The sequence below is a fragment of the Hyla sarda genome, chromosome 7 (assembly GCF_029499605.1).
Source record: "Hyla sarda isolate aHylSar1 chromosome 7, aHylSar1.hap1, whole genome shotgun sequence".
NCBI lineage: Eukaryota > Metazoa > Chordata > Amphibia > Anura > Hylidae > Hyla > Hyla sarda.
In genome coordinates this window covers 55,113,486-55,131,022 of record NC_079195.1, presented here as the reverse complement: position 1 = coordinate 55,131,022, position 17,537 = coordinate 55,113,486, and the positions used below count along the sequence as shown (strand labels likewise).

Genomic DNA, 17,537 nt, shown 5'->3' with positions numbered 1-17,537 from the left:
TAGTGGACATACTTACCAAGGATCTGTGCTTGTGTTGGTGGTAAATGGCCGTGTCCTGTGTCCCCCATCACGCTGTTGGCTTGTTTGTGGGAACTGTCTACTTCTAGTTTCCGTGACCTCCCTCAGACTACAATCTACAGGATCCTTTGTTTCAAGGTGGGAGGTGACTTAGTTCCCTCCTGCACATCGGTCACCTCACCCATTGCAGCACAGCCATGCCCGACATCACCTGACACACAAGCAGTGGATCTGTGTGATGATGCACATACATGTTCGCCGATAACATTATCAGGGGGATGGCTTCACACACAAAGCAGCCAAGTCCCCTTTTAGAACCTGACCCCTTTTAGCACAGCAAGCCCCCCATTCTGTAATATTACTTAGGTACCCTACTTCCTGATTCCATCACACCGTCAACTAAGATAGGTTGGGACATGTAGGATCATCTAGATAACCCAGATTGCTGTGGAATGTCAACCCTGACTTGGCATCTATTCAATTTATAGATATAGCACCACTGCCATTGGACTGTATACACCATCTTTATTCCAAAAACTGCAATGCGTTTCGGCTCAGAGTGACTTCATCAGGTATGTGAAAGATATATAAAAGGAGTTCATCGTTATAAAAAGGATAGCGTGTCACCGATCAGGGCAAAAGGATCACAGGACCAGGACAAAATCCATCCGACTTTAATTACCAACAATGCAAGCGTTTTGCTGTGCATGCGCAGCTTCTTCAGGCATTTGATGCCTGAAGAAGCTGGGCATGCGCAGCGAAATGCGTTGCATTATTGGTAATTAACGTCGGATGGATTTTATCCTGGTCCTGTGATCCTTTTGTCCTGATCGGCGACACGCTATCCTGGTTGTAACGAAGCACTCCTTTTATATATCTTTCACATACCCAGGAAGGCTGCAGACGGACCTTATTGAAACTACACACCTTTTTAACATTGTTGTGTATGTTCTCGCACAACCTCCTCTGGTAAGCGGTATTGAGTCTTCTAATTTCTCTACCCTTACCATCTACGTTACTTCACAAGGAGCGCCTTTTGCTTTTTTGCTTTTTCATCAGGTATGTGGCATACAACAAACCACCCATATACATATATAATATATGCACTATAGGGCATATTTATCCAAACCTGTACAGAGGAAAGGTTGCCGAGTTGCCCATAGCAACCAATCAGATCGCTACTTTCATTTTGCAGAGGCCTTGTTAAAAAGGAAAGAAGCGATCTGATTGGTTGCTATGGGCAACCCTTCAACGTTTCCCCTGGACAGGTTTTGATAAATCTCTCCCAATTTATTTTCTGAAATTCATTTACAATAATGGCTTAATTAAAACAAATAAAAAAGCTAATTTATAAATAAAAATGAATAAAAACAGCTTATAAACATAACAGAGCCTCTAGATATAAAGGTTGAGAAAACAAAAACCACATTGTAAAGACACTCACATAAAACAGGTTTATAATCATTTTATAATTAATCGTAAGTAGCTATAAGCGTTTTATTAATAGACCCATTAAATAAGATACAAGTAAACCCATCAAGTTTAGTGCATCAGTACGTGTTAGCTTGTATATGATAAAATGAAGGGAATTTGGGTCACTTGTCTATTAATACGGCCCTTATAGTTACTAAGATCAATTATAAACCTCTTTTATACATGGGCGTTTTGTTTACCAGATGGTGGTTTTCTTAAAGCATACCTCCGATTATATTGCCAATTATCAAAAAAATAAATAAATAAATAAATATAATAATAATAATAATAATAATAAGCTATTAAAAAAAAAAAATCAGTGCTAAATGACATTAAAGGGGTATTCCAGGCAAAAACTTTTTTTATATATATCAACTGGCTCCGGAAAGTTAAACAGATTTGCAAATTACTTCTATTAAAAAATCTTAATGCTTCCAATAGTTATTAGCTTCTGAAGTTTTCTGTCTAACTGCTCAATGATGATGTCACGTCCCGGGAGCTGTGCATGATGGGAGAATATCCCCATAGGAACTGCACAGCTCCCGGGACGTGAGTCATCAGAAAGCAGTTAGACAGAAAAACAGCAACTCAACTTCAGACGCTAATAACTATTGGAAGGATTAAGATTTTTTAATAGAAGTAATTTACAAATCTGTTTAACTTTCCGGAGCCAGTTGAAATATAAAAAAAAGTTTTTGCCTGGAATACCCCTGGGGTACACCAGTGTTTCCCAACCTGGGTGCCTCCAGCTGTTGCAAAACTACAACTCCCATGCTGGGAGTTGTAGTTTTGCAACAGCTGTTGGCACTTAGTTTGGGAAACACTGATCTATGCAATAGGAGATAAAGCTTCCTGCTCAGTCTTCACTTCACAGTGGTTATCCAGGAAAAAACTTCTTTATATATATCAACTGGCTCCAGAAAGTTAAACAGATTTGTAAATTACTTCTATTAAAAAAAATCTTAATCCTTTCAGTATTTATGAGCTGCTGAAGTTGAGTTGTACTTTTCTGTCTAAGTGCTCTCTGATGACACATGTCTCGGGAACTGCACGAGTAGAAGTAAATCCCCATAGCAAACCTCTTCTACTCTGTGCAGTTCCCTAGACAGAGGTGTCAGCAGAGAGCACTGTGGTCTGACAGAAAAGAACAACTCAACTTCAGCAGCTGATAAGTACTGGAAGAATTGAGATTTTTTTAATAGAAATAATTTACAAATCTGTTTAACTTTCTGGAGCCAGTTGATATATATATAAAAAAAAATGTTTTCCTGGAATACCCCAGAGTGAGACCCAGTGCCATAGAATTACATTGCGCTGGGTCTCATGCTGGAGACTGAGCATGCAGTTTCATCTCTTATTGAATAGTTATACATGGCAGAACAGCGCCCCATTCAGGCTGAATTTAAAATTGTCATTTAGGAAAATGACTATTGTGCACAGTGCAAAAACATAAGAGGTACCTTTTAAAGGAGAACTTTGGCAAAAATGTACTTAACCCCTAAGAGTAGCTGAATACAGGGGGGGGGGGGGGGGAAGGTCCGACCGCTGGGCCCCCCTACAATCTCCGGGACGGGACCCTGCATTCAGATGGCAGATGGCACAAGCTCCAGTAGTTTCTATGGGAATGCCGAAAAGACCCAAATACAGCACTTGGGCATCATCGGCGCTACCATAGAAATTAATGGAGCGCGTGACGTCTACCGGCAGACAACATGCGCTCCTTACTGAGAGAGCCAGGGTGCCATCTCGGAGATCGCAGGGGTTCGACCCCTGTGGATAGGGAATAAGTTAAAGGGGTACTCCACCGGAAAACATTTTTTTTTTTTAATCAACTGGTGCCATAAAGTTGAGCATATTTGTTAATTACTCCTATTAAAAAATCTGAATCCTTCCAGTACTTATCCGCTGCTGTATGATCCACAGGAAGTTATTTTCTTTTTTAATTTCCTTTCTGTCGGTCCACAGTGCTCTCTGCTGACACCTCTGTCCATGTCAGGAACTGTCCAGAGCAGGAGAGGTTTGCTATGGGGATTTACTTCTACTCTGGACAGTTCCTAAAATGGACAGAGGTGTCAACAGAGAGCACTGTGGTCAGACAGAAAGGAAATTTAAAAGGAAAAAGAACTTCTTGTGGAGTATATAACAGCTGATAAGTACTGGAAGGATTAAGAATTTTTTTTATAGAAGTCATTTACAAATCACCAGTTTATTTAGAAAAAAAAATGTTTTTCAGTAGAGTACCCCTTTAACTTTTGATGGAGTTCTCCTTTAATTGACTCTCTAGATAAAATGTATGTTTTTAAACTGTTTTTGAAGGAATATAGATGAATTAAAGCGATAATTGTAAACGACTTTCAGGAAATGACATGTTATGGGAAGTGTGTGTATATACAGATGGGTTTCTACATGTCGAATGTTTTTTTGTTTTGTTTTTTGTTTTTTTAAATGACAGGTACACTTTATTAGAAATCTTCTCTGCCATCTACTAACAGGTTGGCAGATAAGAAAATTCAGGAAGGCTGCCAACACATGTACACTGTACTGTCTGATAACAACTACGAAGCAGAAGTAGATGTGAGGTTCAGTAGGGTTCTCGATAACAAAAGGAAACCACAAGAGTCTTTACACAGCTTACCATACAGGCCTCCTCTGCCAACTGCACTGGTATTTTATGGGCAGCCAAAAATTGGGCAAAGATGGTTAGATGGCATCTGTCTGCCAGAGCTAATCTGGGTTTTCCCTTAAATGGGCACTGTCATTATCAAAAACTTTTTATATCTTGTACATCTAAGCAAAACATTAAACTTTCTTATATACTTGATAAAGTCTTTTTATATCCTTTTTATAGAAATCATTTTATGAAAAAAAGACCACATGGGGTCCCCATACCATCCAAAACAAAATCCTGCCCAACTGCAGCATCATCTTTTGCTCCAGCTAAAGCACAGGCTGGGACAAAGTCCTGTAAGTGAGGGCGGGACTAGCACTTCTCTGTGCTCACTCCTGTCCTGTCTTTCAGACTGCAGCATGAAAACAGAGAGTAAGGGGTTAGGGTCTGTTCACACTGAGGAATTGGAGAGGAATTTCCACGAGTAATTCTGCTCGCTTTTTCCTCTCCAATTCATTCAGCAGTGAAAATCCCCATAGAGTTCTACAGAATTTCTGCCCCTCAGTTCACACTGAGGAATTTTCTCAAGCAGAATTCTGACGAGGAAGTCTGTTCCGCTTAAAGAAAGAACATGTTCTTTCTTTCAGGCGAAATCAGCGTCTTACTCCCATAGAGATCAATGTTAATTTTTTTCAGTCAGAAGCATTTCCACGCGGAATTGGCACGGAAATGGCGCTTAATTGGCGCGGAATTCACGCGGAATTTACGCATGAAAAAAAAAAAAAAGAGAGGAGAATATATATATATATATTATACTCTTCTCCTCCTCCGCTTGAAATTTTCATTTCCGAGTGTGGAATTCCGCACCAATTCCGTGGGAAATTCCGCGCAAAATCTCTGTGAGTTCTTGTGGAAAAGTAACAATATTTTGAGGCAGAAAATTTCTGCTTGATTTCCGCCCAAATTCCTCAGTGTGAACATACCCTTACGGAGCAGACTGCAGTGATTGGATGAAGAGACCCAGCACAACACAGCAGACTCAGGGAGGAAGTGAATGCACGGTAACTGATTGCGGGCTCAGTGCTTGCCTTGGACTGGCCCCTTTCTGAGCAGTGTATGTCAGAATTAGTTAGCAGCAGAACAATACAGAAGCTAGACACATAAAAAAAAACACATGTAAAGCATCTGCATGACCTAGTGAGTAACATATAGAAGCATTATTTTTCTGTGATATGACAGGATCAGGGATGGAATCGTCCATGGCCTCTCCTTCTTTGAAACCCTCGAAGAAACCTGAGAGTAAGAAGACATTTAAGGAGGAGCTGAAACCTTGGTAGTCTGAACAAGGGCAATTAAAGTAAGATTCTATGCCTCGTGTTCCATATATTAGACCTGCATCAAGTGGTAACCATTGGGACTGGATTTTCCATGCTGTGAGACCCTAATATTTGGATACATTGCTGCAATACTTGCAATGTCCCTGTCATTTAAAATAAAAACAAAAAACTTTTGACATGTCAGAGACATATCAAACATTTTGATCGGTTGGGGTCCCCCACTGATTATTGGAGCTGCTTCACTGGACTTTGAAGGGGTACTCCGGTGAAAAACTTTTATTTTTTCATTTTTAAATCAACTGGTGCTAGAAAGTTAAACAGATTTGTAAATTACTTCTATTAAAAATTCTTAATCCTTCCAATACTTATTAGCGGCTGTATACTACAGATTTAATTCTTTTCTTTTTTGGATTTCTTTTCTGTCACGAACACAGTGCTCTCTGCTGACACCTCTGTCCATTTAAGGAACTGCCCAGAGCAGCATATGTTTGCTATTGGGATTTTCTACTGCTCTGTACAGTTCCTAAAATGGACAGAGGTGTCAGCAGAGAGCACTGTGGTCGTGACAGAAAAGAAATCCAAAAAGAAAACAATTTCCTCTGTAGTATACAGCCGCTAATAAGTACTGGAAGGATTACGTTTTTTTTAATAGAAGTAATTTACAAATCTGTTTAACTTTCTGGCATCAGTTGATTTAAAAACAAAAAAAAAGTTTTCCACCAGAGTACCCCTTTAAATTGTTGGTAATATTATTTGTATACTCTATAATGCTATTTATTAGGCATTAAATGGCAATATTTGGGCACTGAATAACCATTATAAGACCATGTTGTTTTAAGGACCTTTTACACGGGTGATTATAAGCCACAAAGGTCATATTTTGCCCCACTAACCCAATGATCTGGTCTGCACGATAACCGAGCTGTGTAAAAGGCACCTTAAAGGGGTTATCCACCATAAGGTGATTTTAGTACGTACCTGGCAGACAGTAATGGACATGCTTAGGAAGGGTCTGTGCTTGTCTTCAGGCTAAATGGCTATGTTGTGAGATTACCATAACACTGTGGCTAGCTTTTTGTGAACTGGTATTTCCTGTTTGAGTTTTTGTCTTTTGCCTACAAATCCCATAATTCCATTTTCCTCCCTCCCACACATCAGCTACCCCACCCATTGAAACATAAATCAGCTGTATCCATTCAAAAGACCTGTGGTTTTCAATCAGGGTGCCTACAGCTGTTGCATTAGTTGCAGATTGATCTCTCTCCCACCAAGCGATCTCTTGACCCATTGAAGCAGACAGGCTTCCTGTCATCAGCTGACTAGTGAGTCGGGTCTCGGCCGCACTGCAAACTGGGAAAAATCCGAGACAACAGTCATTTTGTATGCTGATAAAAATAAATATTGGGGTGAAAATCACAGAAGAATTGTGAGAAAACCGTCACACACAGGTACAGACACTATATTATGAACTACACTAACTTTACAGCCCCTGTAGCATAGTCAAGTAAAAAAAAAAATCTGGAATACCCCTTTAAATGAGCGCTGATCTACTACACTGGTGCTTGTATTAGACTTCCTGACTAAAAGGATGTTTTAATTCAGTTTCTGAGAGATTTCTGCTACCCTTTAAAAGGGAGATTATAATGCATCTTTTCTAGACAGCTGAAAGGCCTGTAATACATGCACTGATAATGTGTCAGTAAGAAAGGTTGTTAGGTGTCTGGGAAAGCTGGGTGAAAACCAAAGTGGGAGCTATAATTTATGTAATCCTTATTAGAATCAGAAATAGCCATAAGTGGCTGAATATAACATTTACTGGGAAGATATATATAGAAGGATTAGGCCCATCCCTTGTGCCTAATCCTGTGCTTCCCAACCAGGGTGCCTCCAGCTGTTAAAAAACTACAACTCCCAGCATGCCCGGACAGCCGTTGGCTGTCCGGGCATGCTGGGAGTTGTAGTTTTGCAACAGCTGGAGGCACCCTGGTTGGGAAGCACTGGTCTAATGCAGGGGTTAGATCAGGAGACCAGATTTATACCTTCCTAAGGGGCAGCTCCGTCACACATGAAAAAAGAAGACGACGGCTGTGAAAACGCTTCAATCTGGAAGATAAACGGAGAATATAGAGGATCTATTGAGGTCTTGTGAGCACAAACCTGTGATGTTAAAATAAAATAACATTACTGTGATCGGCTGCAGGAAAAACATTCCGAGCGGTAACAATAGCGCCTTTTATAGTGGATGGTAATCGTTTTATGGAATTTCTCCGTATAGGAAACATTTCTAAAGGAGAGTCACACCTCGGAAGCAGAGAGCAGCAGAGCACAGGGCTGTCACCACCCTACGAGCGCCTACAATTATCCCCCAAAACATACATAATTCATAGGAGGAATCTAAAATATCTCTGCTTGGCATCTGGATGAAAAGCTAGGAGAGTCTTAAAGGAGTACTGCAGCATAGAACACTTAGGGCCGCTTCACACTGGGGGAGATTTATCAAAACCTGTGCAGAGGAAAAGTTGCCCATAGCAACCAATCAGATCGCTTCTTTCATTTTGCAGAGGCCTTGTTATAAATGAAAGAAGCGATCTGATTGGTTGCTATGGGCAACTGGGCAACTTTTCCTCTGCACAGGTTTTGATAAATCTCCCCCACTATGATTTGGCAATATGGGAACCGCATACGGCTGGGGGGAGCGAAAACCGGGCGCTCCCGTATCCCAGCCGGACCTGGCCCGTATGTAATGCAGTTCAACGAGCCGACCGGAATCAAACGCTGACTCAGGTTGGCTCATTTTTTGCCCCGTATACGGTTCTCTAACCGGACCCAAAACCGCGGTATACCACGGTTTTAGGTCCGGTCAGAAAACCGTTATAGCCGACCAGAGTCAGCGTTTTACTCCGGTCGGCTCATTGAAATGAATGGGGTTAGGGCCAGATCCGGCTGTGATACCGGAGTGCCCGGTTTTCGCAATCCCCCCCCCCCACCCCCGCATCCGGTTCCGAAACACTATAAACGTAGTGTGAACCCAGCCTTATAGGGAAAGGGGATAAGTGTCTGATCACTGGCGGTGCGACCATTGGGACCCTCTGTGATCTCCCGTATGGGGCCCCGGAACTGCCGCGTCTCTGCACGGCTAGTGCTCGTGTCAACAGACATGCCCCCTCCATTCAGTTCTTTGGGAGAGGCAGGGATGCAGAAATGCTGCAACTTTGCCTCTTCCATAGAAATACATGGAGGGGGCGTCGGCCGCGGCGTACAGGAGATCGCAGGGGGTCCCAGCCATCAGACTCCCCACAATCAGACACTTAACCCCTTGTCCTGCGGAAAGGGGATAAGTGTTCTATGGCTGCAGTACTCCTTTAAGGACTTTGTGCTCCCTAATATTGAATGGTCAGACCCAGATTTCATTGGGCTCCAAATATTAGGCCATATTATGGCTTCATTTCATATTAAGATACAATAAGATTGTTATTCTCGTGCAAGGCGCTCTTACTGGTATTCTCTCTTAGGCTCCTTTCACACTATACTGTTGCTCCATTACAAACGGACGTTAATGGCTCTTTTTTTTTTTCTACTTTGGCTTCCATTAACGTCCGTTATTGTAACGGAGCAAAACGGGAGTTATAACGGGCAAAAAGGATTCCTCTAACATCCGTTATAAGTCCCGTTATGATAGCAGAAGAAAAAGACGCGACATGCACACATTTTTCTCCAGCCGGTACACTGATGGGCACAAACGTCAGTGCGCAAGAATCCTTAGACTTACGGCTTTGTACTAGGGAAGCATACAATTTACATATACAATCTTCATACTTGTGACCTAATGCCCTGTAAATTGATAGCCATGAGGCGGCGTGATGTTCTGGTGCGGTATGTAGGTTGGTCTTACGGCTATCTATAGGTCACCCAGGCATGGTACTATGCATTTTTTACTTTTGCTCAGTTTCAACAAACATTTTGCCCCACAATTTTTTATAGAAATAACTAAATGTGCGTTCACTTGTCCATGTAATTTGTCACAAGAGTCTTCCAAGGTGGAACGCCCTTCTGAAAATCTAGAGGAGGGGCCATCAGGTTCTGCATATCCCTGCACCCCAGGGGCTCTATAATGGAGAGGTAAAGCAGTATTCTTTGCTCTTTGGTGGACAATGTGGTACCATCCCTGATGGAAGGTAGAAGTAAGTTGGGCTCTCCCACAGCTTCAGTAAAGGGAGGCCATCGATCCAGGACCCTTGCAGGAGCCTTCTTGCCAAGAGGTAAAGGAAATAGTTTAAGGGGGTCCATCTTTTTTTGGAGTGGGAGACCACATCCTTTTTATACATTTGGGTGATAGAGCACATACACATACTCCGGCAAAAAAAATAGAAAAATGGGTTCTGCTTCCGACAAGGGATTTGTCCAACCCACACAATTGCAATGATACTGTGTACCCACATACGACGCTCTATGCATACTTATTGTAGACCCTTAGACAGTTTATGAGCGGACGTATGCCAGGACATACCGTATTTTTCGCCCTATAGGACGCACCGGCGTATAAGACGCACCCAATTTATAGGTGCAAAATCTAAAAAAAATAAAGATTTTGAACCCAATAGTGGTCTTCAACCTGCGGACCTCCAGATGTTGCAAAACTACAACTCCCAGCATGCCCGGACAGCCGTTGGCTGTCCGGACATGCTGGGGGTTGTAGTTTTGCAACTTCTGGAGGTCCGAAGATTGAAGACCACTGCATAGGAGGTAATACTCACGTGTCCCTGCCGCTCCTGACCCGTCACCGCTGCCCTGGATGTCGCTCCATCGCTGTCGCCGTGTCCCCGTCGCTCCGGAACGTCTCTGCTGCCGGCCGGGTATCCTCCCTCTCCGTCGCCGCCATCACGTTGTTACGCACGCCGACGCACGTACGCGATGACGAGGAAGGAGAGTGCCGGCCATACAGGGGATCCCTGAACGGAGAAGACAAAGAGGAGGCAGGTAAGGTCCCTCCCGGTGTCCTGTAAGCACTAACCCAGCTATTCAGTCGGGCTGTTCGGGACCGCCGCGGTGAAATCGCGGCGGTCCCGAACAGCCCGACTGAATAGCCGGGTTAGTGTCACTTTCCCTTCAGACGCGGCGGTCATCTTTGATCGCCGCGTCTGAAGGGTTAATACAGGGCATCACCGCGATCGGTGATGTCCTGTATTAGCCACGGGTCCCGGCCCTTGATGGCCGCCGCGATAGGGGTGTATTCGCCGTATAAGACGCACCGACTTTTTCCCCCCAGTTTTGGGGAAGAAAAAGTGCGTCTTATACAGCGAAAAATACGGTAATTATTTTTTCCCTATGGGACAGAGAAACATCTTTCTGTGCTTAAATATTAAATCAGAAGTACGTGGATAGGCATATACACTGCTCAAAAAAATAAAGGGAACACAAACAACACAATGTAACTCCAAGTCAATCACACTTCTGTGAAATCCCACTGTCCAATCAGGAAACAACACTGATTGACAATCAATTTCACATGCTGTTGTGCTAATGGAACAGACAACAGGTGGCATTTCTTTGGGGGCCGCACAGCCCTCCATGTGCTTGCCAGAGGTAGTCTGATTGCCATTAGGTACAGAGATGAGATCCTCAGTCCCCTTATGAGACTATATGCTGGTGCGGTTGGCCCTGGGTTCCTCCTAATACAAGACAATGCTAGAACTCATTTGGCTGGAGTGTGTCAGCAGTTCCTGCAAGAGGAAGGCATTGATGCTATGGACTGGCCGCCCGTTCCCCAGACCTGAATCCGATTGAGCACATCTGGGACATCACATCTCGCTCCATTCACCAATGCCACATTGCACCACAGACTGTCCAGGAGTTGGCGGATGCTTTAGTCCAGGTCTGGGAGGACATCCCTCAGGAGACCATCCACCACCTCATCAGGATCATGCCCAGGCGTTGTAGGGAGGTCATACGGGCACGTGGAGGCCACACACACTACTGAGTCTCATTGTGACTTGTTGTAAGAACATTACATCAAAGGTGGATCAGCCTGTAGTGTGGTTTTCTACTTTGATTTTGAGTGTGACTCCATATCCAGACCTCCATGGGTTAATAAATTTGATTTCCATTGATAATTTTTGTGTGATTTTGTTGTCAGCACATTCAACTATGTAAAGACGAAAGTATTTCATTTGATTAGTTCATTCATTCAGATCTAGGATGTGTTAGCTTAGTGTTCCCTTTATTTTTTTTCTGAGCAGAATTCCGCTGAAATATTCCGCTTGGAAATCCCGCTGTTTCACATCTGCTGCGTAAATCCTGATTCAGGCATCCACAGAAACAATTAAAGGGGTATTCCAGGAAAAAAACTTTTTTATTATATCAATTGGCTCCAAAAAGTTAAACAGATTTGTAAATTACTTCTATTAAAAAAAAATCTTAAATCCTTCCAATAATTATCAGATGCTGAAGTTGAGTTGTTGTTTTCTGTCTTGCAACAGTGCTCTCTGCTGACATCCCTGTCTGTCTCGGGAACTGCACAGAGTAGAAGAGGTTTGCTATGGGGATTTGCTTCTACTCCGGACAGTCCCTAAGACAGGTGTCATCAGAGAGCACTAAGACAGAAAAGAACAACTCAACTTCAGCAGCTCATAAGTACTGAAAGGATTAAGATTTTTTTAATAGAAGTCAATTATTTACAAATCTGTTTAACTTTCTGGAGCCAGTTTATATATATATATATATGTTTTTCCTGGATAACCCCTTTAAGATTTTTAAATAGAAGTAAATAACAAATCTGTATAACTTTCTGACACCAGTTGATTTAAAAAAAAAAATTAAATTAAATAAAAAAATGTTTTCCAGTGGAGTACCCCTTTAAGCTGCAATATCATGCACAGCTTACGGACCCTGGTGGCACCATTTCCGGGTAAAGAATTTTTTTTCTTGTTTAATGGGACAAAAAGCAGTAATAGATCTTTTCTTTCACACTAGTGTTTTCCAACCAATGTGCCTCCAGCTGTTGCAAAACTACAACTCCCAGCATGCCCGGACAGCCTTCGGCTGTCCGGGCATGCTGGGAGTTGTAGTTTTGCATCAGCTGGAAGCACACCGGTTGGGAACACTGTTCTACATTACTCTATAGGATACACAATACTCTATTCCGGGACCGATTGGGTTCATTCTCTACGAAATAACTCATCATTATTCTATTGATTCCTCAACTGGAGAAAAAAAAATACATTATTACATTCCATATTTCTTATGCATTATGTCGGAGCCGGAATAGATTGAAATCTATTAGAGGCTTACGTGGGACTGTTCACATTATCTCTCTGCTACCAGGCAGCAGAAGAGATATTATGGAATTTAGATGGCAGTGATAGAAGTAATATATGTGTGCAGGGCGGGGGCCTTCTTTAATAACAATGGTTATTACTACCGATTAACCAAGGCCTCATTCCGATGTCTACAGACAAAATAACGCCTGGAAGAATGGGGCTGAATTGGGATCTACAGGGATTGAAGCGGATTTCAGCACAGCCGCAGCGAGTCTGAGCACGATACGTGAAATATGGGCAATTTAACCCATGAACATTACATCCTCTGAATAAGGCCCTACAGAAGCCAGTATAGTAAGACCTTTCACATAGCTATACAGTCATACTAGTCAAACCATACAAAAGCAATACCTATATATCCTGACCCCTATTGCTATGACCATGCTCCCAGACACCTCTGATGACACTTGAGGTAAAATAAAACCTCAATGAGAACCCCTTTGTCCTGTGTATGGGGTCAAAAAACATAATAAAGCAACTTCCTAATAAAATGTCTTTTAACCATACTGCACATATCTCCATTATCAACTCTCTTTCCCTCGTAGCTATGACATCACGTCACTCTGAAAGCAGTCTGCTCCCCCTCCCCCTACTGTCTGCTCAGGATGAGACCAATGATGTGTAGAGGGGGAGCTCCTATTACTGCTCATTAGATTTATGACAACATAAAGTCTTGATCAGTCACAGTGGTTTCAGTCAGAACAGGCTTCTCTGCCCGGCCCGGGCTTCTTCCTATGTGCCCGAGTGCGTTACATGACACTGCTGTACGTTACATGACACTGCTGCCGGCCGTGGCGGGACATCTCTGCGGACAGTGCTTAGCTGTGTGCAGTGTGTCGAAAGAGGGCCGGGACTGGAGGACGCAAGAGCGATTCCAGCAGCACCAGGGGAGTGGCAGAAGGTTTATTATTTTAGTTGCAGCATCCTGGGCAAAACATTTTTTATTTTATTTGTAGTTCTCTTAAAAATTTACATATCCCCTATCCACAGGATGGGGCAGTGGTCTCCAAACTGTGGACCTCCAGCTGTTGCAAACCTAAAACTCCCAGCCGTTGGCTGTCCGGGCATGCTGGGAGTTGTAGTTTTGCAATAGCTGGAGGTCCACAGTCTGGCACTGGGATAGGGGATAAGTATGATGCTGCATTGGGGTTTTGACAGCTGGGCCCCACCTATGATCTCCAAAATGGGCCCCAAAATTGAGCTTTTGGCTGTCCGGGCATGCTGAGAGTTGTAGTTTTGCAACAGCCAGAGGCTCACTGGTTGGGAAACGCTGGTCAATCCTGTATAGCAGTGGTCTCCAACCTGTGGACCTCCAGATGTTGCAAAACTACAACTCCAAGCATGCCCGGACAGCCGTTGGCTGTCCGGGCATGCTGGGAGTTGTAGTTTTGCAACATCCGGAGGTCTGCAGGTTGGAGACCACTGCTGTACAGCCACAGATCAGGAGACTATTATTCACCAGAGAAATGCTGTATACATCAGACGTGTAAAGCAGGGTTCACAGCAGCGTTTTCACTTCCGTTCCTCAGATGCGTCGAGAAGTCTGAGAAACTGAAATGAACGGATCCCATTGATTTCAAATGATCATTTTTAAATCTCATTTGACATCAATTGCACTTAATATCCATTATTTTGATGGAAAAATATACCGGGTGTGCACTATTTTTCTCTTTTCCATCAGAAATAACATCATAACGTCTGTAACGAATTGAAGTCGATTGTGGACAGAAGTCATCTCCGCTTGCGCCCGTTAAAATCATTTCAAATAATGGAAATTAGACATTTGTTTAGAATTAGGTCCATTAAATGACAATAATGGGAGGTCAACGTATACGGTTTGCTATGCGGTTGTATACGGTTTTCGAATACAAAACCGTATACAGGAACTGTGGTGCATTCACATCACAATTTTGCTATACAGTTCCTGTATACGGTTTTTTATTTGAAAACCGTATACAACCGCATAGCAAACCGTATACGTTGACCTCCCATACAAAAAAACATACACAACAAGATGTATATGGTTGTGTTAGTTTTTATACTTGTACGGTTTTGTGAGTTTTTTTTGCCGTGCACAAAAACGTAATCAACCACGGTTTTGTGTCCGGTTGTGTCCTGTTTTTTTTTTTTTTTATTTATTTTATTTTTTTACAAAGGATTTTGTGTCCTTTATATACAAAATAATAATAATAGTAGCCCCCGATCCAGTACTCGCAAACCCTTCACATTGATCGAAATGCTGCAAAATTCCTTAAAGGAGATATAGAAAAACATTACATCATTATGCCCGGTTGCCCAGACTATAAAGGAACACCTGCCGCCGCTCCCTTGGTGTCCCGGTATCGCGCCCCAGTTCTCCCGTGGTGTCTTCTTCCGCGATGCCAGTGGTCCGCACGTCACACTGAGGCTCAGCTAATCCCCAGCCAAGGGGGGGGGGGGGGGACATCGCCGCGGCTGACGATTTGCTGACCAGCAAGTGTTGACGTGTTGACCACAAGCAACGCGGAAGAAGGCACCACCGGAGAACTGGAGCGCGATACCGGGACACCAAGGTAGCGGCGGCAGGCGAGGCCCCTTTGATATTTTATATTCTGGCCACCCGGGCATAATGAGCGAATATTTTTCTGTATGAGACATCTCTTAAATTTGACACGTGCCGGATTACCAGACATTTTGGAGTAACAAATGCATATTAAATAATCCCTTAAGAAAACTTTAGATAAAGAAATAATGATAAATAATAATAATAATAAAAAATATATATATGTATACATAATTAATAAATAATAATAATATATATATGTATACATAATTATTAATAATAATAGTAATAATACATTTATATATATATACATATATAAATAATAAATTTTTTTTTAATAATAATATGTTTATATATATATGCATATATAAATAATAAAAACAATATTAATTATAATATATATATGTATACATATATATTAGTAATAATAGCTAATATATATATATATATATTATAATAATAATTAATAATGATAATAATACGGTAAATAATATATATATATATATATATGTATACATAATTAATAATAATAGTAATTATACATTTATATATATATATATATATATTTATACATATATAAATAATAAAAACAATATTAATTATAATAAATATATATACATATATATTATTAGTAATAATAGCTAATATATTATATATATATATATATATATATATATATATATACATACATATATGATATATTATATTAATAATAATAATAATAATAATAAAATAAGTGGTGTCCCAAGTATCTGTGCTATCTGTTCAGATATTGCAGTTCTGAACTACTAGATACCGGATCAAAGGAGTGGATCCAGCTAGAAATGGTGACCCTGACTTCATTGCATGTAGCAGAGCTGAGAGTGCACAGTGCCCGGTGTAGCTGAGAGTGCACGGTGCCCGGTGTAGCTGAGAGTGCACGGTGCCCGGTGTAGCTGAGAGTGCACAGTGCCCGGTGTAGCTGAGAGTGCACAGTGCCCGGTGTAGCTGAGAGTGCACAGTGCCCGGTGTAGCTGAGAGTGCGCAGTGCCCGGTGTAGCTGAGAGTGCGCAGTGCCCGGTGTAGCTGAGAGTGCGCAGTGCCCGGTGTAGCTGAGAGTGCGCAGTGCCCGGTGTAGCTGAGAGTGCGCAGTGCCCGGTGTAGCTGAGAGTGCGCAGTGCCCGGTGTAGCTGAGAGTGCGCAGTGCCCGGTGTAGCTGAGAGTGCGCAGTGCCCGGTGTAGCTGAGAGTGCGCAGTGCCCGGTGTAGCTGAGAGTGCACAGTGCCCGGTGTAGCTGAGAGTGCACAGTGCCCGGTGTAGCTGAGAGTGCGCAGTGCCCGGTGTAGCTGAGAGTGCGCAGTGCCCGGTGTAGCTGAGAGTGCACAGTGCCCGGTGTAGCTGTGAGTGCACAGTGCCCGGTGTAGCTGAGAGTGCACAGTGCCCGGTGTAGCTGAGAGTGCACAGTGCCCGGTGTAGCTGAGAGTGCACAGTGCCCGGTGTAGCTGAGAGTGCACAGTGCCCGGTGTAGCTGAGAGTGCACAGTGCCCGGTGTAGCTGAGAGTGCACAGTGCCCGGTGTAGCTGAGAGTGCACAGTGCCCGGTGTAGCTGAGAGTGCACAGTGCCCGGTGTAGCAGAGAGTGCACAGTGCCCGGTGTAGCAGAGAGTGCACAGTGCCCGGTGTAGCAGAGAGTGCACAGTGCCCGGTGTAGCAGAGAGTGCACAGTGCCCGGTGTAGCAGAGAGTGCACAGTGCCCGGTGTAGCAGAGAGTGCACAGTGCCCGGTGTAGCAGAGAGTGCACAGTGCCTGGTGTAGGTGAGAGTGCACAGTGCCTGGTGTAGGTGAGAGTGCCTGGTGTAGGTGAGAGTGCACAGTGCCCGGTGTAGCAGAGAGTGCACAGTGCCTGGTGTAGGTGAGAGTGCACAGTGCCCGGTGTAGCTGAGAGTGCACAGTGCCCGGTGTAGCTGAGAGTGCACAGTGCCTGGTGTAGCTGAGAGTGCACAGTGCCCGGTGTAGCTGAGAGTGCACAGTGCCCGGTGTAGCTGAGAGTGCACAGTGCCTGGTGTAGCTGAGAGTGCACAGTGCCCGGTGTAGCTGAGAGTGCACAGTGCCCGGTGTAGCTGAGCCCTGCACAGTGCCTGGTGTAGCTGAGAGTGCACAGTGCCTGGTGTAGCTGAGAGTGCACAGTGCCTGGTGTAGCTGAGAGTGCACAGTGCCCGGTGTAGCTGAGAGTGCACAGTGCCTGGTGTAGCTGAGCCCTGCACA

General features: G+C 43.3%; 1 protein-coding gene across 2 annotated transcripts in view; it reads right to left on the bottom strand.

Moving 5' to 3' along the window:
- Window positions 1-17,537, bottom strand: part of CHST15 (carbohydrate sulfotransferase 15) — a 60,401-nt gene that overhangs the window by 40,817 nt on the left and 2,047 nt on the right. The window contains exon 1 of one of the 2 annotated variants that reach the window (XM_056529665.1): window positions 7,813-7,896. The exons of the other annotated variant lie outside the window; for it this stretch is intronic. The gene's annotated coding sequence lies outside the window, so the exon portion shown is untranslated. Of the gene's footprint in view, window positions 1-7,812; window positions 7,897-17,537 lie in introns of those variants that run through there. 2 annotated transcript variants of the gene reach the window in all.